The sequence below is a fragment of the Bos taurus genome, chromosome 14 (assembly GCF_002263795.3).
Source record: "Bos taurus isolate L1 Dominette 01449 registration number 42190680 breed Hereford chromosome 14, ARS-UCD2.0, whole genome shotgun sequence".
NCBI classification, from domain to species: Eukaryota; Metazoa; Chordata; class Mammalia; order Artiodactyla; family Bovidae; genus Bos; species Bos taurus.
In genome coordinates, this window is record NC_037341.1 from 44,228,240 (window position 1) to 44,251,372 (window position 23,133).

General features: G+C 42.2%; 1 protein-coding gene across 6 annotated transcripts in view; it reads right to left on the reverse strand.

The window, feature by feature from the left end:
* PAG1 (phosphoprotein membrane anchor with glycosphingolipid microdomains 1) overlaps positions 1-23,133 on the reverse strand; it is a 160,033-nt gene that overhangs the window by 58,357 nt on the left and 78,543 nt on the right. For 5 of the 6 annotated variants that reach the window (XR_009490510.1, XM_025001862.2, XM_025001861.2 and 2 more), the window contains one exon: positions 8,100-8,197. The gene's annotated coding sequence lies outside the window, so the exon portion shown is untranslated. Of the gene's footprint in view, positions 1-8,099; positions 8,198-10,749; positions 23,131-23,133 lie in introns of those variants that run through there. The other variant, XM_059874455.1, reaches the window with a different exon arrangement.

The following is a 23,133-nucleotide window of genomic DNA, read 5'->3' on the forward strand; positions in this document are numbered from 1 at the left end:
ATGTCCCTTTTTTGGGTTTCTTTCAGGATTCAATGGATTATCGAAAAAGCAAGACAGCTCCAGAAAAACATCTATTTCTGCTTTATTGACTATGCCAAAGCCTTTGACTATGTGGATCACCACAAACTCTTGAAAATTCCTGGAAAAAAAAAAAAAAAAACTTTTGAAAATTCTTCAAGAGATGGGAATACCAGACACCTGACCTGCCTCTTGAGAAACCTGTATGGAGGTCAGGAAGCAACAGTTAGAACTAGACATGGAACAACACTGGTTCCAAATAGGGAAAGGAGTTCGTCAAGGCTGTATGTTGTCACCCTGCTTATTTAACTTATATGCAGAGTACATCATGAGAAACGCTGCACTGGATGAAGCACGAGCTGGAATCAAGATTGCCAGGAGAAATATCAGTAACCTCAGATATGCAGATGACACCACCCTTATGGCAGAAAGTGAAGAGGAACTAAAAAGCCTCTTGATTAAAGTGAAAGAGGAGGGTGAAAATGTGGCTTAAAGCTCAACATTCAGAAAACAAAGATCATGGCATCTGGTCCCATCACTTCATGGCAAATAGATGGAGAAACAGTGGAAACGGTGACAGACTTTATTTTGGGGGCTCCAAAATCACTGCAGATGGTGACTGCAGCCATGAAATTAAAAGACACTTACTCCTTGGAAGGAAAGTTATGACCAACCTAGACAGCATATTAAAAAGCAGAGACATTACTTTACCAACAAAGATCCATCTAGTCAAGGCTATGGTTTTTCCAGTAGTCATGTATGGATGTGAGAGTTGGACTATAAAGAAAGCTGAGCGCTGAAGAATTGATGCTTTTGAACTGTGGTGTTGGAGAAGACTCTTGAGAGTGTCTTGGACTGCAAGGAGATCCAACCAGTCCATCCTAAAGGAAATCAGTCCTGAATATTCATTGGAAGGACTGATGCTGAAGCTGAAACTCCAATACTTTGGCCACCTGATGCGAAGAACTGACTCACTAGAAAAGACCCTGATGCTGGGAAAAATTGAAGACAGGAGGAGAAGGGGACGACAGAGGATGAGATGGTTGGATGACATCACCGAATCAATGGACATGAGTTGAGTAAACTCTGGGAGTTGGTGATGGACAGGGAGGCTTGGCGTGCTGCAGTCCATGGGGTCACAAACAGCTGGACACGACTGAGTGAATGAACTGAACAGGATCCAATCCAGGATCACACATTACATTTAGTTTCTTCTATTTTTCATTAGTTCAACTGTGTGTTGGGACGTGTGTGTGGGGGATAGAATCTCTCTCCTATTTAGCCAATTAAGGGCAAAATCCTACAAATTACTGTTCTCAAATGCCTTAATCTAAAAGAAAAGGGCATATGTTAAAGAAGTTATCTGGAGTTTTAACTATGAGAAAAATACTGCAGTTAAGAGGGAGTTTAGGTTAAAAAATTTTTGACACTTGGAGGGACCGAGAAACATGATCTCTGACTTCAACATGGATTAACAGTCTAAAAAGTAAGGAATGGGGCAGGGGAGTGTGAGAGTTCAGAGTAATAAAAGTTCATATAAAATTATAGTAATGCAGAAGAAAGGAATATTGTGAAATATACTATACTTTAGGGAACTCTGCATTTGTAAAATCCATAGAAACGCAGTCACAATCTTCTTGCCAATATTTGTATAAAACGTTTTCCAAACAAGACTGATTCATCTTACTCTGAAATGAATTGTTAGATCACAACAGAGCATGTTAAAAAGTTTGCATCCCTTATAGAAATGCTAAACATTCACTCTGCCTGACGCTGTACTATAAATAGGGAAATCCAAATGCTAAAAATGTTCTTCGAGTTGCCAAACATAGATCTTTAGCATCCACTTCCTACTACAAATGACTCATCTTTCCAAAGTTTGAAAATGAAAGCTAGTTACAATTCACAGAGAAACGGTGTAGCATACATTGATAAAAAGACAAAGATATTTCATTTATGTGTATTTCTTTTTCCTTAGATCATATCTATTGAAATCTTCAGAATTTTAAGAGGTTTTATTAAAGAGTAGTTACTCCCATGAGAACTGGATTTTTAAATTAAAAACTAGAATAGCCCAGTAACATGAATATTATTAGAAAATAATAATGCTGACTTAAATCATATTGAAATTCGTTAGCTTCATTTGGATATAATAGATGTAAAATGTATTAACTGTAATAAAATAAGTTAATAATGAAGTCATAACATGAAAACTAATAAGTTCACCAAAGAGATGAGACAAATGAAGCCCCGATGTCCAAGAATACAAGGAAATTAAACTCTAAGAAATTTTACTTGATTAAGAAAAATAGGACTCTTGGGAAGAAAGCATCCTTAGTTGTAAAGAAAATAATAAAACAGGGAAGTGCCACTGATTTATGATGGGTATTTCAAGACAGTGTATGTCTCTCTGTATATCTTACAATAAGAAAAGAGAACATAAATAGTATAGGGATTTGTGTAGCACACTTGAGGTTAGGTTGAAGAGGTAACTGCTGATTTTTACTGAGAGCTGGGACAAGAAACTACAGGAGATGCTCATTTGATGTGGGTGGAGTAAGGCAGGCCAAGAGTGGATTCACACTTTCTTCTAATCAACTGACTGTATCACTGGACTTCAATCTTCCTTCTGCATCTCACTAGACCTCATATTATCCAATTACCAGTCATTTACTGGAGGGTGGCTAGATTCCTTTTAAACTGAATACAACTAATTATTGCAACCTCTTTTCCTGGCTTTATTAAAGGCTTTTTCACCTGTTTTGACTTGTCCAGTGACACTTTAGCAAAGTTCTCCAGGAGGTATCTTAATTATTTAAACATTTTATGGTACACAAGAAAGAAGTGACTTAAATAAAATTACTCAATTTTAGGTAAGTTATTATTCAAGACTATATGTCATATTCATTTAAATACAAACTTTAAAAATCCTATTTTGATTTTTCCTATTTAATAAGTCATGTGCTATTTAATTAACTTCACATTCAGTATCTAATGAAATACATGACTTGAAGACAAATATTTGAAAAAGCACACTGGTATATAACTGATTTGCAACAAAATATATGAGTTTAAAGCTATAATATATTCTTATATCAAACTTGAAAATAATTGTTTTCATTAACATATATCTGGGTATCTTACACTTTGAACAAACACAATCAAGCTATGATAATTTTTGTGTTTACTTATAAAACGAGATAAGACAAAATGTCTTAGGTGGCAGTTTGTAAGCATCTCTCTGCAATTAATACATATTTTGACTTGTCTGTGTAGTCAGTTTATCCAGAGGAGTGTGAGGATATATACAAGGATATGAATAATGTTTGTTTCTAATAAATAAAAAGCCAAATTGTATGTGATTGTCATTACTTTTTCTTTTTTTAACACTGAACTTTGTATCGGACAGATATCCTAATAGGCTAACATAAAACTTACCCAAATACATTAAGATATTTAAGATTCACAAGAAGTGTAATTCAACAGATGGGCTTCTCAGGTGGCTCAGTGGGTAAAGAATCCACCTGCAATGCAGGAAATGCAGGTTCGATCCCTGGGTTGGGAAGATCCCCTGAGAAGGAAACGGCAACCCACTCCAGTATTCTTGCCTGGGAAACCCCATGGACAGAGGAGCCCGGTGGGCTACAGTCCATGGGGTCACAAAAGAGTCAGATACGACTTAGCGACTAAAACATCACCACCACCAGAATTCAACAAACACCCATGTAACTATTACCCAGTTGAAAATAAAACGTGGCCAACACTGTGAGAAGCATGTAAGAGTTTTGACCAGATGACTACGGCTTATAATGTCACATCAGTGCCTCTATGCTTCTCATCTCACTAATCAGCCACCCATGAGATGTATAAAAGCCACCATCTGTCAAGGTACAGGATCCACCCAGTGAAGAAGTGCAGAGGAAGAAGGACAGCAACCACGTCTGGTCTTTCTCCCAGTGCTGCTGGGTGATGCTGTGCAGGACAGCTCATCTGACAACCTCATGACACGGGGTCTGGAAGCCTGGGTTTACTGTGAAGCATTAATCACACCTGCTTTGAATTCTGCAAGGACAGAGCTTACAAATTCTTCCCCCAACATAAACACCAAGAGACAAAGGGTGGACAGTTCCCAAACCAGCAACGTCACACACGCTGTGTGTAGTTCTGCTGGCTGGCACGTGTGTTCAGAGACCCCAAAGGGATGTGACAGTCCTTGTCACAGTCCCTGAGTCCTTGCCACAGCAAGCTCTGCTGTGACACAGAAGCCACCTGGGGTGGCGAGCACGGAGCCCTAAGGCCTAGACTCCTGCAGGTGGCCCTCCCACCAGTGCTGCTGGCCCTCACTGCCTGTGGGACCTTGAAGTTACTCACCCTCTCTGAGTTTCAGTTTCCTCTTCAGTAACATGGGAATCATCCTAATAGTAGTAGTAGAGGAGTCGGGCAGATTAAATGATTTAATATTTGCAAAGAGCTATAAAACCTGCACCTGCTTCACTGTACATACAATATAGTGCTTGTTAAATAGAATCTTTAAGTGTTTACTTCAACTTCCTTCTACTGGTATATGTCTCCTTTTGTAACAGACTAAGATGACACACAACATTGGTGAGAACAAGATTCCTGTGTGCCTCGCTGTGAGACGCCAGGCCTGACTCCCTACAAGGATACAGACGAGGCTAGGCCGGGTGGTGCTCTTCTGGAGGTGCAGACACCGACTTCCTGGTGGGCTGGGGTCACCTGTGATGGAAGCTTGGCTGTCACTCACACACGCTTATGATCAGGCCTCATGTACCGTTCCCAGGGATTCCAGCAGAAAAGGAACAAGGAGGCAGAACGAGAGGCAGGGCTGCCAGAATCACAGGTGAGGCAGCAACTGCCCTGCAAACTGCATCTTTTGCATCTTTCAGGGCTTGCCCAGCCCTCCAGTTAGCAGCACCTCCCAGGAACCCCTGTGGGAGTAGTAGGAAATAGCCCTATCTCTGCCTTACTTCCCTTCAGAGTCCTTAACTCAGTTGTTAAAAATAATAAAACAGGACTTCCCGGGGGGTCCACTGGATAGGAATCCACCTGCCAACGCAGGACACACGGGTTTGATCCCTGGTCTGGGAAGATCCCACATGACCTGGGACAGCCGAGCCCGTGTTCACAGCTCACTACTGACCTGTGCTCATAAGAGAAGTCACCTCAATGAGAAGCCTGCACAGCACAACAGAGAGTAGTCCCCACTTGCGCAACTAGAGAAAGCCTGAGAGCAGCCACGAAGACTGGGGCAACCAAAAAATAAACAAACAGATAATGATAAAATAAAAACTACTTTTAAAACAGACAAAATAAAAGTACCCTTGATGAATGGAGGGAAATAGTTTAGTAACACCTTGATTGATTTTTCTTGATGTCTCTGGCATTTCCTTGAAAACAGCATCATATAAATATATTTTACATATTTTTAAATGGTTAATAAATTCAACTTTATAAAGATTGTCAAATATGTTTTAAGGGGATATATATTTCTTTAGAAGAAAACCAAAGCAGATAATGTACATGAATGATGTCCCAAGTGGTAGAGTAAAAGAACTCCATGAGGTGTGTAAGACTAATCCTTATATAAACTGCATAAAAAGCCGAGATGGGTATGTCATTTAATAGTCATTAGATGACAGTCATCTAATAGCTGATTGTATACTGATGTCATCATAACCATAATTTTAGAAATAGCATAGTTTATATCATGAAGGAAATGGCAACCCATTCCAGTATTTCTTGCTTTGAAAATCCCATGGACAGAGGAGCCTGGTGGGCTACAGTCCATGGGGTCTCAAAGAGTCAGACACAACTGAGCATGCACACATACACACATACACACACAGTTCTTATCTAAAAAGATGCGGGGAGTTCTTCTTACAGATACCGCCGAGACTGGGGAATATGACAAATCTCTCTCTGAAATAAGAACACGGGCCATGAATACGGCTGGGGGTGGCCGCGCACACCTGCTCTCAGGCCCACCCTGGACCAGCTCTCGTGCTGTGTTTGTGAACATACAGCTTGCAGCCTGGCAACACCTTTCTCTGTTCTGGTAAGAAACACACACGCACACACATACACACCCTGAGTCCCCACACACCTGGGGCTGTGCTCAGGGTGGTGGGGAGTGGGGTGAACGCAGAGCCTTTAAGAAGCACAAACCCCAAGCCTTGGTCTGGGTTTACATTTCCGCCAGCTCGGTTTCCAATGCAGCGTTTGCGCACTGCTTTGAACCTTGGCCTTTATAGTTGTTGTTGCCTTTAAAGTTCTGGAGCATTCTGAGCATGGCGTCTTCTTGCACTGTCTCTGGCAGGGCACGTCTTACCTCAAGGCACATCTTTGAGTTTGTCTTTTTTCCTTGTATCTCAGGCAGCCCGTACTTGTTTCTGTGAGTCATCCCATGACACGCATGGGTTATTTTCCACTGATTCCGACATCTGAATGCTAATATGCAGGGAGCAATCTCAAAGCAGGTCTAGTGGGTTTAGAAGGTAATTCTCACCTTTCATGATTTTAATTTCTGTTACTACAGTATCTAGAAAGGCAGGCTGCTATCTTAATGACTTCTTCCATGTGAGACATGCAAAACGCAATGTGAAGAAGTCACTTCGAGGAAAACTATCTTCCCACGTTATGACTTGCATCTACAGTCATGGAGGCTATTAGAATTTATATATATATATATTTTAAAAACCTCTAAGCTGATATACTGCTCAGGATTTTGAGATTTCCCACTGCTCTGTGCTGTTGCATTCTGTATGCACAGCACAGATTCCTGGCAACCCTATTACAGTGAATAAACAATGTCTTCTCTGTCAGATCAGAGAATGAATAGTATCACACAATTCTCTTCTAATGTACAGCCTCCACTTCCTCGATCCAGCCCCTTCAGAAGAAAATAGGCAGAATAAGGACTGGAGAGGAAGGCATTCTTCTCGCCCTGTCAATCTGGAACGGCATTCTAGCCGGCTCGGGACGAAGTAATGTCAACTCTCTATCAACTGCTAAACAGAGAAAGTTGACAAGTTTATTTTCTTTTAAATTGGATCATAGATTTTTGCATTTCTGTGTGTGCGTGCCCATGAACATCTTTCTCGAAGGAAGGAGGCAGTTCATCAGTTATAATCTCAGGCCTTGGCCAAAACAGCTTTTAGCTACAGACTCAGAGCAACAGGGGAACTTCAGAGAAATGACACAGCAATTTGTGTTAAAATATTGGCAGCTAATTCATGAATGCTGGAGCTCACTAGGAAATTCAGCTACCTCTGTGAACATTTTTATTCCCACTAAGCTCATGATTCACAAAGAAAATGCCTAGAGTTACTTCCCTGAAATATACTGTATGATGCTGACAGATTTCTCTTTAGTGTGTCTGTCTCATATTCACTCTCTCTATTTCTCTCTCTCACATACACACACACACACACACAAATACCCCTTCCCCTCCCCCAAAAGAGGCATTAAGAATATAATCTTCCCAACAAGAAAATTCATTCACGAGGCATTTATCAGCAGCCAACGATTTACTTAGTAGGTATCTTTATAAAAGAAGAACATGGATTTCTTTAAAATCTTCCATGTTCATAAGTCTTAGTTGGCTAAAAATACCATGATTCAGGTCCCCCCCCCCCCCATGATGTGAAACAGCATAAATCTTATTTTAACCCCTAAAAGGAATTACCCAACTCTTTCCTCTTAAAAGAAGAAATGCTATTTTTACAATCAGACCACACTGCCTTCTGCTTTCATGAATATCTGAGAGACACTGAAAAGAAGAAAAAAAAATACAGCTTCCCCTTTCTCCCCTTTCTCCCACACATTCTGAGTCCAGCTCAATGGGCTCCCAGACTCTGCTGGCATTCTCCTGGTAACACATTCAGAAGAGACTGCAGGAGATCCCAGTAGCACGGCTTTCTTTCCTCTGGCCCCCTCTCCTTCTCTCTCTCCTATCACTCTAGGTTTGTACTAGACGAAACAATTAAGCCTTTGTGCACTCCCACTGCAATCTGCAAATTCTAATGATGTGCCCCCGTCACTGGTACAATGGTAATATTTACCTTGGAGAAATGTCTGTCCAAATAAGTATTCAAAATGCTGGCAAAATCTATTCCCTTTGAAATGTTGTGGTGTTGAATGTTCTCTCTTCTGTCTTGGCCTATAACCAAAGAGAAAGAAAGTTAGGGAAAAAGAAAAAGATGGATAAAGACTGTGACAGATACTGGTCTAGTTCACTGTAAAAATCCAAACATAGAGCTTTATATTCCTTCTTGAACAAAGCAAACTACAAAGAAGAGGCAAAACTACACACAGTAGTGAATGAATAAAAAAAGGCCTCAAAACAGCAGCCAAGTCAACGTGTAATCAAATACACACCAATTTCCTCGCTCTTTCCTGATGTGTCCCCATTTTACAACAAAGCCATCTATGTGTTATTGGAGTGATATTAAAATTCAAATAACTGTTGTCTGAACTTGAGATAAAACAGGTGATTTACTTGAAGAGAGTATATATGCTTTGAGGTAAGGTAAGCTGTGATTAATTGTGAAAATGTCTTATCAAAAGCAGAATCTTTGGTGCAGCATGAACAGGGCAGGCCGAATGACATGCAGATCTAGTCCCGAGTGTTCCTTCATCTGATCCACTGTGAAAATGGGGAAGATGTGCAGGAATGGAGGAGACTGCAGGGATGACTTCAGTTCATCTCACATCCATGGCTCTGCTCTATGGCCAGTGCCCTGCCTCTCCTCCACCCCACTTTCCTCTCCAATTCTCTTCCCATTGTCTAATAAACATCTCCTGCATTGAACCTCTATTTTTACATAAGACACCATGATAAAAGTAGTAAGAGAGGGATGATGGGAGAAGGATGAAATGAATGAATAAATGAATCTCCAAGGAGAATATCCTAGAAGTTGACTAAGATTCAGAATGGCTTGATTATTTAACAGACTAAGGTATAATTCCTGATTTAAAATCTAAAAAACTGAATACAACATGAGCCTTCTAGATTTGCGTCCAGTGATGTTCTTTTATTAGAACCACACATAATCGCTTAGACTGAGACTTTCTATTTTCCACAGCAAAATCAGCAGATTATTTATACTATCTTTAGGTACATCTATTGTTTCCCTGATAGTTACCAAGTAAGAAAGCGGCTGACTTTTCCTTGCTGCTGCATTTAGCTACATTATTTTTTTCCTTAAAAAAAAAAAAAAAAAGAAAGAAAGTCTAAAAAGATTAGAATAAGTCACACAGTCAAGGGCTGTTGTTCTCCAACTCAACTCCAGGTCTTTCCACTGTCAATCAAGCAAATAGAGAGAGCAGGGCTTCACTGGGTGAAGGGCTTGACAGAAAAGAGCCATCTTTCAATCTTTCATTAGATTTCAAATCAAACCCTCCTCCTGAGCTCCTGCCATACAGATATATTTAGATACAGATTCCAACTGCAAACCTCTCCACTCTCCCATGTTGTCACTGTCAATCCCAGAGAACTCTCTTGAGTTCATTAGTGATATGAGCAAAATTTACTATCTAAAGCAAACTGCTACATTAAAAAAATAAAATGAAAAGAACAAACATGCTTCTTAAAAAGCCAAATCTTACTAATATGTATGGGAGTTAACTGGCTTGCGTATGCTATCTGTATTACTAGACAGGAGTTGCTGCTGCTACTGCTGCTAAGTTGCTTCAGTTGTGTCCGACTCTGTGCGACCCCATAGATGGCAGCCCACCAGGCTCCCCCGTCCTTGGATTCTCCAGGCAAGAACACTGGAATGGGTTGCCATTTCCTTCTCCAATGCATGAAAGTGAAAAGTGAAAGTGAAGTCGCTCAGTCGTGTCCGACTCTTTCTCGACCCCATGGACTGCAGCCTACCAGGCTCCTCCGTCTGTGGGATTTTCCAGGCAAGCGTACTGGAGTGGGGTGCCATTGCCTTCTCCGAGACAGGAGTAAGGAGTCTGATTTTAAAACTGAACACATTATTTGACCGATAATTTAATAACATAAAAGTGGTACATAATTTTGCATTTTCAGAACATGCATTTCACCAGTTAGAAACATTCCAGGAAACAAGGTAATCAAGACAGTGTGGTACTGGCACAGGATAGACATCTAGATCAATGGAACAGAATTCAGCATCCAGGAATAAACCCGCATATCTATGGCCAATTCATTTTTGTCAAAGATGCCAAGACTATTCAATACGGAAAGAACAGTCTTTCCAATAAAAGATTTTGGGGCAACTGGATAGCTCCATGCCAAAGAATGAAGTTGGATCCTCAACTCAGACTGCATAGAAAAGTTAACTCAAAATGGATGAAATGCCTAAATTTAACAGCTAAAACTATAAAACTCTTAGAAGAAGACATAAGGGTAAGTCTTTACGAGCTCAGATTTGGCACTGGTATTTTAGATGTAATACCAAAAGCACAATAATTAAAGAAAAATAGATAATTTAAGCTTCATCTAAATCAAAAACATTTTTTATGTTTTAAAGGATACGATCAAGAAAGTGAAAAGACGACCCAAAGAATGAAAAAATATATGTGCAAATCATATCTGATAAAGCAGCGGTCCCCAACCTCTTTTTGGCACCATGGACAGGTTTTATGAAAGACAGTATTTCCACAGATTCGGGAGGGGGATGGTTCAACCAGTAACGTGAGCGATGGTGAGAAAGATGACACTTCATTGTTCCCGTCGCTCACCTCCTGCTGTGTGGCCTGCTTCCTAACCTGCGAAGGTCTGGTCTGTGGCCCAGAGGTTGGGGACCTTTTATCTAGAATATACAAAGAACTCTTATAATTCAATGACGAAAAGACAAACAACCCAACCAAAAACAGGCAAAGGATTTGAGTAGACATTTCTCCAAATGGGGCTTCCCTGGTGGCTCAGTAGTAAAAAATCCGCCTGTCAATACAAGAATGCAGGTCCAATCCCAGGGTCGGGAAGATCCCCTGGAGGAGGAAATGGCACCCTGTTCCAATATTCTTGCCTGAAAAATCCCTGGTCAGAGGAGCCTGAGGGGCTACAGTCCATGGGACTGCAAAGAGTCAGACACAACTGAAGCGACTGAACACAGCACAGGGCAAACCCAAGTGTAATTTTTGCTGGACTCCCTGGAGTTGTTGCACTAAAGCAGGATCACCCAGCTCCACTGAAAACTATCACAGTCTGACTGAGACAACCTGAATATACTTTTGTGTGGACCAAGTTTTCCTTCAGGTCCCATCTCAGACCGTGACTATCTCTGAGTGTGGACAGCAGCTAATTACTGCAAACGATGACTGATCTAGTCAAACAGAAATCCTATCTTTTCCACGCTGACTTCTTTTTTCTGCTAAATGGAATTTCAGGGTTTCTGAAACCAGGTATCTACTCAACTATGACTGCCTCCCACCCCGCCCCACGACCACACACACTAAATCAGCAGAAGCCAAGCTCAGCACTTCTTCTCCACCAGCTTCTCTGACAGATAGTTCTCATGGGGACTCTAACCAGGGTCTTAACACAGATGAGGTCATTCATAAGAGGCTCCAACAAATGGACTCTGGGAATTCATGTTGGGTTTTTTTTTCCCTTTTTTTTTTTTTAATTGGAGGATAATTGCTTTACAATATTGTGTTGGCCTCTACCATACATCAACATGAATCAGCCACAGGTATACATATGTTCCCTCCCTCCTGAACCCCCTCTCATCCCCCACCCCATCGCACCCCTCTAGGTTGTCACAGAGCACTGGGTTGAGCTCCCTGTGTCACATGGCAAATTCCCACTTGCTATCTATTTTACATATGGCAAAATGTATACATTTCCACACTCTTTTCTCAGCTCGACCCACCCTCTCTTTTCCCCACTGTGTCCACAAGTCTGTACTCTAGGTCTGCATCTCCATTGCTGCCCTGAAAATAGGTTCATCAGCACCATCTTTCTAGATTACATATGCATGCGTTAATACACAATATTTGTCTTTCTCTCTCTGACTTAGTTCACTCTGTATAATAGGCTCCAGGTTTACCCACGTCATTAGGACTGACTTGAATTTTGGTGACTAACCTGAAGGGTCATTCTAGCTAAAGCCTCTTAGAGGAGCTAAAATAGAATTTGGATTCTGGGCCACTGTGACCCCCAAGGGATTGGTTAAACACTTGACAGATGGCCTGGCCCAGTTGCCATTGCTGAAAGGAAGTTTAGGGAGAGGAATACTTCTTGAAAACTATGCCCTACGGCCCCTCCTAGGGCAGCAGTGATGATACCGTTAGCAAACCTTGCGATCTGGGTAGATAAATACCGGGATCTGGTAGTACAGATCTGAGCAACTCAACTCCAAATTCAAGCTTGACAGGCCAGACATCTAGTCAATATGAGATTAGATTCAAGGAGCTCCTTTATAAGGAGACGTTTACTCAAGGAGTTCAATGAATAATTCTCAAATTTAAAAGAAATTTAAAGGTGACCTATAAATCCAACCTCAATTGATACTTGAACCCTTTCTCCAATGTCTGTAACTTCTAGCTCGTGAGTGCAATGTCAAAATATACTCAGCTAAAAATAGCAGTTAAATGCTCTAAGCAATGAATCACGGTGCCTAAGATACAATAATCACTCAATATTTATTCACTGTTTGAGTGAGTTTTTAAAAATCAGAGCAGACTCCAGGATATTACAGTAATGAAGCTGCTCTCACTTGCAGTCCCTGAAGACAGAAAAAGGAGTAGGACTGTAGGTCTCTCATGATGGACGTATTACCACGGCAATATAGCACATGTGCAAATGCCAGCTAAGTAAACACTAGCCTATCCATGTTCTAGTGGAAATAAGGGCTTCCCTGGTGTCCCAATGGTAAAGAATCTGCCTGCCAATTAAGGAGATGTGGATTTGATCCCTGGGTCAGTAAGATCCCCTGGTGAAGGAAATGGCAACGCACTCTAGTATTCTTACTAGGAAATCCCGTAGACAAAGGAGTCTGGTGGGCTACAGTCCGTGGGGTCCCAAAGAGTTGGACATGACTTAGTGATTAAACAACTGCAGCAAAATGGAAATAAACCAATAAACAAAACCTCAACATGCTATTCCAGCTTATCATGGATTCCCTCCCATAATGAAAGGTGTCTAGGGGCTTTCCTGGTGGCTCAGTAGTGAATCATCCATCTGCTAATGCAGGAGACATGGGTTCGATCCCTAGTCTGGGAAGATCCCACATGCCCTGGAGTGATTAAGCCCTTGCACCCCAACTATTGAGCCCACACAGTTTAGAGCCCGTGCTCCTTAACAAGAGAAGCCCTCACACTGCAAAGAGTAGCCCCCACTTGCTGCAACTAGAGAAAATCCCGCACAGCAATGAAGACACAGCATAGCCAAAAAATAAATAAATCAAAAGAAAGGCTTTGAGAAGGAATCCCTTTCTGTATCTGGGAAGCACTGTTAGGTTTGAGCTAGGGGTAAGGAAGGCTTGTGGCTGTAGACTAGTTTGAGTCCTGGTTCTAATTTCTAGGGTTATGCAGGACAAGTCCAGTACTGTTCTACAGGGCAACATCTAAAATACTTAAAGACACATATTTAAAGAAAGCCCTGTTCTCCTGCCTTTGAGTGTCCCCTTCTCCATTTCAAAGAGTGCAGTTTTGAGTATCATCTAGTGTGACTCACTCCCCTGGTTCGCTCCCTGGAGAAGGGAATGGCTACCCACTCCAGGATGCTTGCCTAGAGAATTCCATGGAGAGAGGAGCCTGGTGGGCTACAGTCCATAGGGTCACAAAGGGTCGGACATGAGTCCATAGGGTTACAAAGGGTCGGACATGACTGAGTGACTAACACTTTCATTTTTCGCATGACTCACTCCCTTGGTGGCTCAGACAGTAAAGAGTCTGCCGACAATACAGGGAACCTAGATTTGATCCCTGGGTAGGGAAGATCCCCTGGAGGAGGGCATGGCAACCCACTCTAGTACTCTTGCCCAGAGAATCCCATGGACAGAGGAACCTGGCTGGTTACAGTCCATGGGATTGCAAAAAGTCTGACCTGACTGAGTGACTAACCCTTTCACCCATTAGTATGACCCAAAGAGAACAAAGGCTGCAAAGAGAAAGGAGCTGAGCCCTGGCCAGGCCTGCTCACGAGAGCAGAGTAGGCAGAGAGCCCAATCCAGCTGCAAAACGCAACTTAGGAACCAAACACAACATCTGATGGACAAGGTAACCTTGATCTGATTTAGGAAATCATCCTCATCTGGGTTTCAGGGATGGTGGGAGGGGAATTCTCAGGACTCAGCTATCACACGGACAGCAGAGCTCTCACAGCAAGGAGCAACAAGCCGGGGAATCAGGAAGGTGCCTGCTACCGTCCTTGAGGTCCAGTCATGGCTACAGAATCTTGCCACTGGGCAAGGAGGCAGGGTAAGAGGCACAATTCTTGGCAAGATCATGATAGATCATGGTATCCAAAGTAGATTATGAGTTCCAGACACTGAGACAGATGGGAAGAGAAAGAGTTAAACTTAGAAGATCCAGCAGTGAGTCTCCTGGGAAACTGGAGTCATGCCTGGGATACCTGATCTTACATCTGGATGGTAAGGAAGGCTACTTGGAATGTAGCGGTGAGGTCATCCCAGTGGTCAGCATTGAAGCAATACCATTCTCAGCATGGGAGATCAAAATTCAACCAACACTCAGTCAGCACTGAGCAAGACGACTGTGGGCAAGACTTAGAACGTGATGGGCCGGAAGCCTTACACACTGTGGGTAGGTTTAAACATCTGAAGTATTTCCTGCTATAGGGAGAACAATTTAAAAGCATCAATTCTTTGGCACTCAGCCTCTTTTATGGTCCAACTTTCACATTTGTACAAGACTACTAGAAAAACCATAGCTTTGACAGATTAGGTTTTCTAAATAAAAGTGTAGTATCTGGACTGACACATGTAAGAGTCCTGTGCTCCTCTTCACGGGTGCAGTGCTAATTCATCTGGAGAATTGCCTTCAAATAAGAGAATGTCGAAAACTGAAAGACTCAGCCCCCAGCATGTCTCCTCCTACCTTCTTGGTGTCCTCCCAACTTGGTCCTCTTCATGTATCATCTCCCCCGCCCCAGGGGACTAAAGATCTCTCTTTACTGCCTTTTTGCAAGTTAATTGGTGGCAGTGGTAGTGAGGTGCTCTTGACATCCCTGTGCTATATCTGCCTTAGATTTAGGTCTCTGTGTTCAATGTCAAGATGTTCTCCAATTCTGTTTCCTTCATTTGTTATTATATTAGCCATCTCACCCAGTTTTGGGCCATGCTTATTTCTAGTGTTTTACCCAAGTGAGTCCTCATGTTTCCTAGAACAGGATTAGGTTCAAATTGCTGTTGTTGTTTAGCTGCTAAGTTGTATCTGATTCTTCTAAACCCCATGGACTCTAGCCTGCCAGGCTCCTTTGCCCATGGGGTTTCCCAGGCAAGAATACTGGAGTGGGTTGCCATTCCCTTCTCCAGGGGATCTTCCTGACCCAGGGATCCAACCTGTGTCTCCTGCTTTGCAGGCAGGCTCTTTACTGCTGAGCCATTGGGGAAGCCCTAGGTTCAAATAACAGAAACTTTTCCAGGAAGAGAGCAATTTGCTGTTTCCTCTCGACAGACTTACAAAACCAGTTATTAATCAAGTTCATTATACATCATACCCTGTCTTTGTCCAAATATTAAATGTTAGCAGTGTGATACCCTTTTGGTTAAAGAATCAAATATATCTCTAAACAAATATGTGCTATTTGTTATTAATTCTGCTGAATTCTATAATGGGTTTAAAAAAACTGTCAGTATAATAGATATCAACCTCAAAACAAAGATGTATTCTTCTGTTAAAATTTCAATATTGAGCCTTTCACTGAAGTGCTCCAAGAAAACTACATAGTACTCAATGGTATGTGTACATAGTACTCAAAACTACATATGCTCAATGGTACAGCAATTATATGGGCTAAGGTATACTGTGAAGCCTGGAGACGGAAATGGCAACCCACTCCAGTGTTCCTGCCTGGAGAATCCCATGGACAGAGGAGCCTGGCGGGCTACAGTCCATGGGGTCGAAAAGAGTCAGACACAACTTAGCACGCATGCATACTGTGAATATTGGAAAAACATAACTTATGATGCTTCCTTCCCCTGCATTCTTATTTTCCTTGGGCTGCACTTCTCTTGTTGAGCTCCCTCATGTTTTCTGGCCATTTTTCTTGCTGGTTCTCCCAGCTGTCTCATCTTTTCCCCCCGCCCCCCTCACCTCAGACTGCTTTAGCTCACACTTCCAGCCTTCCTGGTATTTACCATGTTAACACTTCTAGTCGTCACACCATCTGATGTCTCTTGCTTCATTTTCACACAATCTAACAGCTGAAATCCCCAGTGTATGCAAAGCAACAGTCCATTAAGAAAAGAGTGTTTTCTGGGATTTTGTTTTCCTTACTGAGAACAAAAAAAATGGAAAAGGCAAGGAAGAGTGGTTCACAGAGATGTCAAAGAGAGACCACTCTGCAGGTAAGATGAAGGAAAAAAAAAAAAAGGATTTTTTTAAAGCATCAAAAAGATTATGACACTGGGAAAATAATTCCTTCTGAAAATCCCCTTCACTGGTGTGGGTGGTTTGATGAAAATAATCCCCTTTCCAAGAAGACTATATTCAAGGGAACAGAAGATGAAAATCCTTCAACACAGATCCTTATACTATCTACAATATAAGGAACCCAGGGAAGCATAGATACAGTAATAATACATATACTGAGTCATTAATAAATGACATTTTATTAGACATTAATAAATGACATTATTATTAACAAAAACTTCTTTTTCGTTAGTATTGTCACTTGGAAAGAGGCTTAAAATGACACCTTTTACTATAAGCCTTATCTGTAAGCCTGCATCCCAAGGGAGCAAGGCTTGGGCATGAATTTCTTGCAGTTTCAATATTAACAGAGAAAAAATAAAAATGACCAAAGCACTCAACAGTGAAAAAAATCCTTTCGTGGTGGCAAAAATCAGAATACTTTGTTATGCAAATTTAATGTATTTAAGGAAAGCTGCATGCCTTTCAAATATCTGAACAAAAAGCAAGGTAGCATAAATGCTAACATTAAAAAGCTTAGTTTCGGAACTTAAATCTTGCTTCAGCAAACAGAAAATAAACTGACTCCTCTAAAGGTTAGTTTATGAATGGGAAGTTAAAAAATATTTAAAGACATCCTAGCCAATGTAAATAAACAGGGAATAATAACCCAGGCAACCAAAAAGGTCATTCATTCATTCATGTCCTTATTTACCTTTCAATGGTATTTCTTTGCTAAAAAAAAAAAAGTAAATATGACTCCATTCCCTCCCACTCTGTGTATCTGGGAAGCTGTCTTTTGGACTGAGTCTTAGGCTGCTATATATTTAGCCTATAGCTTTGGCTAGGTTCTGCCTAATGATGGATACTTAACTGGGTAGCCAGCAGGCCACTGCTGTTGTTTATCCCAGAGCCCAAGATCAGCCTCTGAACATGTCCTGATGAGGAATAACCACTGTTTTATCTCCTCCTGGGACCACTCAAGGGGTGGCGAAGGTGGAGGGTTGCTGATCACCGATATTTTCTGGAAGAAGTTGTGCAAATGGGTGTATAGGTGTTTGGTGGTGGGCAGGAGTGTGGTGGGCGGGGGGCGGGAATGTAAGAAGACTTCTTCTTGCGTAGGAAGCTGAGGAAAGAGACCTGAGGTTTGCCCACGTGTACATTCAAGGTTCAAAAATTCACAGAAAAACACCTACTGCTAGGAGTCCTAGCCTCAGAGTTATTCAAGACAGAAAGGGCCCTTCCCTCTCTTCTTAAGGTTCTGAAGAGCTGGCTGTGAGGTCTGTGTTGACCTGAAGCAACAGCTCTGTGGGGTCAGAGCACAGGTCACACTTGAGCTCTGGCTATTTACCCCATTATTGAAAAATTGTTGTCTGTAAAGTCTCTGAGTTTCAAAGGGGTGTGCAGGGGGGTGACTTGGTGCTTATAAAGGGGAAATTTGAGAGATGCACACAGGAAGAACACCCTGGGAAGCCTGGAGGTAGGTTGCCACCATCCAAGGATGTACCAAGAGCTGGAGAGAGGTCTGCAACAGGTCCTGTTCTAGTACCTTCAGGAGGAAAATGGCCCTGCTGACACCCTGATCTAGGATACACTTCTAGATCTAGAATACATTTCTGATGTTTAAGCTACCCAGGCTTCCCAGGTGGCTCAGTGGTAAAGAATCCACCTGCCAATGCAGGAGATGCAGGAGAATCAGGTTCCATCTGGTTGGGAAGATCCCCTGGAGAAGGGAATGGCAACCAGCTCCAATATTCTTGCCTGGAAAATTCCATGGACAGAGGAGCATTGTGGGCTACAGCCCATGGGGTCAAAAAGAGTCAGACATGATTGAGCAATTGAGCACATGCGCACGAAGCTATGCAGTCTGTGGTACTTTATTATGGTGATTCTAGGAAATGAATAGAACTAGTACATGAAAAAATGTTTTCCAAGTTTCTATATATATATACGGGCTTCTCAGGTGGTACTAGTGGCAAAGAACCTATCTGCCAATGCAGAAGACATGAGACACGGGTTCGATCCCTGAGCCGGGAAGATCCCCTGGAGAAGAAAATGGCAACCCACTCCAGTATTCCTGCCTGGAGAATCCCATGGACAGAGCAGCCTGGCAGGCTAGAGTCTATGGGGTCACAAAGAGTCAGACATGACTGAAGCAACTTAGCATGCGCACACACACATATATATATGCACATATGAATCACTTTGCTATACACCTGAAACTAACATAACACTGTAAATCAACTATACTCCAATAAGAAATTTGAAAAAAATAATAAATAGGACTAAGGTGTTAGCAAGGCAGCATTTATCACTTTGGCTTCTCATATCAAGAAGTTTACACAGCAACCCAGCAGCTACACTGGAGTTATTTCTTCACTGTGTATGTGTGTTAGTCACTCAGTTGAGTCTGACTTTTTGCAACCCCATGGACTATAGCTCGCCAGGCTCCTCTGTCCACAGAATTCCCCAGGCAAGAATACTGGAGTGGATTGCCATTCCCTTCTTCAGGGGATCTTCCCCACCCAGGGATCGAACCCGGGGTATCCTACATTGTGGGCAGATTCTTTACCACCTGAGCCACCAGGGAAGCCCATTTCTTCATTATATGAATTCAGGTGAACACTGAAATAACAAGCAGGTTCACATAATTCATGATACAACTTCAAAGGAGGAATTTGTATTTTTTAGACAGTGTTGTCAATAATAGATTGAGAACTGACTATTCAAACATCATGAAGCAGAGTTAGAGAAAAGTTTCAGTCATTTCTTTAATCTTGAGGAAAATTCTGAGAGGATTCCCTAAGAATATGATTCAAGTGAACATTGCACTCACAAGCAGGATCACGTAATTCATGATACAGCTTCAAAGAAGGAATTTGTATTTTTAAACATTGTTGTCAATAATAGACTGAAGGACTGATTACTCAAACATCATGAAGCAGAATTAGAGGAAACTTTCAATCATTTCTTTAATCTTGAGGAAAGTTCGGAGAGAATTCTCTAAGAATCTCACTTAACAAAATTCCTAGGGATTTTTTTTCTTTCGCTTTACTGGGACATCTCTTTAGATTGATGTCATAGCTCCGTTTATTTTCTTTGACTCTGGGGTCATTCGTGTTTTTCCTTGAATTCGTCCTTAAGTCTGCCCTGCTTTATTGTCTAGCACTTGTGCATATTTCAGAGTTAGAATAATGTAGTTTTAGAGTGAAAAGAAACTCTGCAATATTTCAGCTCAACTAATTTTAGCCACAAGGAAGCTGAGGCCCAGCTGTGATCACACAGCTGGGTAAGGCAGAGGCTGAACCAGAACCACTTTTCATTACCTCCAGATCTGTAGCTCCGGCCTCACCATGGGCCACAGAAGCTACCTGTGCATGTTTCCCTCATCATATGAACCTGGCTCCAGAGTTGGTGCCTTTTATGTTTTTACATTGCATTCAAAGATTCTCCTGCAATGATGCATTCAGAGGAGGCATGCCAAAATGCCCATTTAAATATGGACTACTGATGATATAGGTAAGTTTCTGTGTGAAGACACTAGCAACTGATCACACATGACTGCTCTTCAGTACACTGTTATTTTTTAAGGTGAGAGTGCTAAGTCCCTTCAGTCATGTCTGACTCTTTGACACCATATGGACTGTAGCCCGCCAGGCTCCTCTGTCCACACGATTATCTTGGCAAGAATACTGGAGTGGGTTGCCATTTCCTCCTCCAGGGGATCTTCCCAACCCAGGGATTGAACCCCTGTCTCTTACACCTCCTGCACTGGCAGGCGGGTTCTTTACAACTAGTGCCACCTATTTTTCTTTTTTTTAAAGTCTCTTCAATTTATTTACTATCTATAATATATTTCCTTTAATCTGACCATAGAACTAATTGGCATTATATATAACCCAGGTTTTATTTTCTTCTCTGTTTTGATCTCTAGGCTAATGGCATTTTAAGTAAGATGTGAAATCTGGGCTTTACTTACTGTGGCCCTCTGTTTGGGTGTCTGGTCAAAGAAGGAATGTAAGTCCATCTACTTGGTTAAGTAAAGCAGGCAGGGGAAAGAGAAGAAGGAAATAAGAAAAAAGGAGATTAGGTTTGACATAAATACACTTCAGTTCAGTTCAGTTCAGTCCAGTCGCTCAGTCGTGTCCGACTCTTTGCGACCGCATGAATCGCAGCACGCCAGGCCTCCCTGTCCATCACCAACTCCCGGAGTGCACTCAGACTCACGTCACTACTAGGCGTAAAACAGATTGCTAGTGGGAACCTGCAGTATAGCGCTGGGAGCTCAGCTCAGGGCTCTGTGATGACCTAGAGGGGTAAGAGGGTGGGTAGGAGCGGGGGTGGGAGAGAGGTCCAAGAGGGAGGGGATATGTAAACATATAGCTGATTCACATCGCTGTACAGCAGAAACTAATTATAAAATTAGCTTTTATAATTATACACTAATAAACAAAAACAAAAAACAGAAAAAAAGAGAAAGGAAAAATAAGCTTTAAAGATTTAGAAAAAGTAAAAGATTTTGAAATCCCTTAGACAAAGATAAGATTTCTATCACAGTTAGTAGAAATCATTAGACAACAAACGCTCTAGGAGCTAACAAGGCTGCATCTTCCCATGTGAAACAGCTGAGAGCAGTTTCTATATCAATCTGTTCAAATGGAGAAAACGGGTCACTCACAAGCCTGGAAAGAAGAAGAAACAAAGACATCCCCTGAATACAACTGTGAGAGAGGGAAAGACATACAGTAGCAGCCTCCTCACTGCAGAATTACATTCTTTTCTTTTTCGTCTGCCATCAACAGGTGTTGCCATGGTAACTATCCTGTGGTTAAGAAGTAGTAGAGGTAAGAAAATCTATACAGACCCACATAAAGGGGAAAAGACGAACGGTGTGTTGTACACACACTAACCTCAGATGTCGCAGGATGAGCAACCAGAGGCTCGCTCTCCTGTTCACCAGGCCCCTGTGTTGCTGGAACAGGGCTCAGCCCAAGAGTGTGGTCCCTGAAGAGCCAGGGGACTCTCAGGGCAGCTTTGTGGCCCTCAGTTTACCTTAGGCGCTAATTTACATCCCCACTCCCCGCGTACACTTCATAGCTCTGTGATGACTTTGGGGGGAGGGTAACAGTTTTGTCATGTAGTGTCTGGAAACTTGTAAAAAGGGAACATATATCACTCAACAACTTCCTTATTGTCCTCCTACTTCTCTCAGGTAGTGTGTTTAGTGATAATTTCTTGGCTTTTTCCCCCCAAGTGGAGAAGCGAGGGTTTGCATGCAATCAATTAGTGAAATAATAACAGCTATTTCTTCCTGTGAACAACTATAGCCAATATTTGTAGCCCTGGTATCAGGGTGATACCTCAGGGCTGCCTGGGATTCGAAGCCCATTTCTACAGCCCTTCCTCCATTGCGTGCGTGTGTGCTCAGTCATTTCAGTGGTATACAAACTCTTTGTGACTCTATGGGCTGTAGCCCACCAGGCTCCTCTGTCCATAGGATTTTCCAAGCAAGAATACTGGAGTGGGTTGCCATGGCCCTCCTCCAGGGTATTTTCCCTACTCAGGGATCGAAACTGCATCTCCAGCATTGCAGACAGACTCTTTAAAGCTGAGCCACCAGGGAGGCCCCTTCTTTCATTACTCACAGCTGACAGTATTTCATACCTTTAGCATCCCAAATACATTAGTATCACAGATGATAAAATAATATCATTTCCGAAATACTGCATTTTTATTTTGTAAGCTACTGTTGGTGACCCCCTGAAAAAGCACAACCTATCCCCTTTATTTGGAGAAGGCAATGGCACCCCACTCCAGTACTGCTGCCTGGAAAATCCCATGGACAGAGGAGCCTGATAGGCTGCAGTCCATGGGGTTGCTGAGGGTCGAACACGACTGAGCGACTTCACTTTCACTTTTCACTTTCATGCACTGGAAAAGGAAATGGCAACCCACTCCAGTGTTCTTGCCTGGAGAATCCCAGGGACGGGGGAGCCTGGTGGGCTGCCGGCTATGGGGTCGCACAGAGTTGGACACGACTGACATGACTTAGCAGCAGCAGCATCCCCTTTATTTACCCAGTTTTTTGTCATTGCTCAAAGGACCACTCCATTTTAAAAATAAATAACATGGATAAATACAGTTTGCTGACTTCTGTGATCCTTTAAAATTAGTTAGGACAGCTGATGAAACAAGTTTGTTAACGTCTGAAAGGTTTAGCTTGAGAGACAAATCAGTGTGGTACCAAGGACACTCTGCTAAGGCCAAGCAAGCATCAGGGGCTGGGCAAAATAACAGCAGCTGAGGAACTGAGGTATGAGACCTGCCTTTTCTTCTCTTGCCCATTTCTGGCACTCAGAGTCCTGCTCCCAAAAGAGACAGAAGCTCCTGAAAGGGTTGATATGAGGCTCAAATGAAATAATGCCTATCTACGAAAGCATCATGCTGTTCATAAACATTAACCACTAGGCAAATTAAAAGCTGACGTCGTCGCTTTGTTTTTCCAGCTATCTGCAATGCTGGTGT